Raw genomic sequence first — 304 nt, forward strand, 5'->3', positions numbered from 1 at the left:
AATGATTATGTGGTTTATAAAGGATGATCAACCACTAAAAATAACAACAAATGTAGTTTATAAACATGTTTTCCAAAATCTCTAACATATATTCTATAACTTATCTTACATTATATTCTATACTTTTCTTCATACCAGTTATTTAATATAACATGTTCGACATTATTTCATTCATTAACAAATCCAAATCTATATCAACAATAAAATACATATAAATATTTTATGAGGTAACCCGTATTTTTATTAACAAATTATATTATTATTCTTTAATTAAATTCATCCAAAATATATTATCATTCGTGCG

This window comes from Lupinus angustifolius, chromosome LG09, assembly GCF_001865875.1.
Source record: "Lupinus angustifolius cultivar Tanjil chromosome LG09, LupAngTanjil_v1.0, whole genome shotgun sequence".
In the NCBI taxonomy this organism is placed as follows: domain Eukaryota; kingdom Viridiplantae; phylum Streptophyta; class Magnoliopsida; order Fabales; family Fabaceae; genus Lupinus; species Lupinus angustifolius.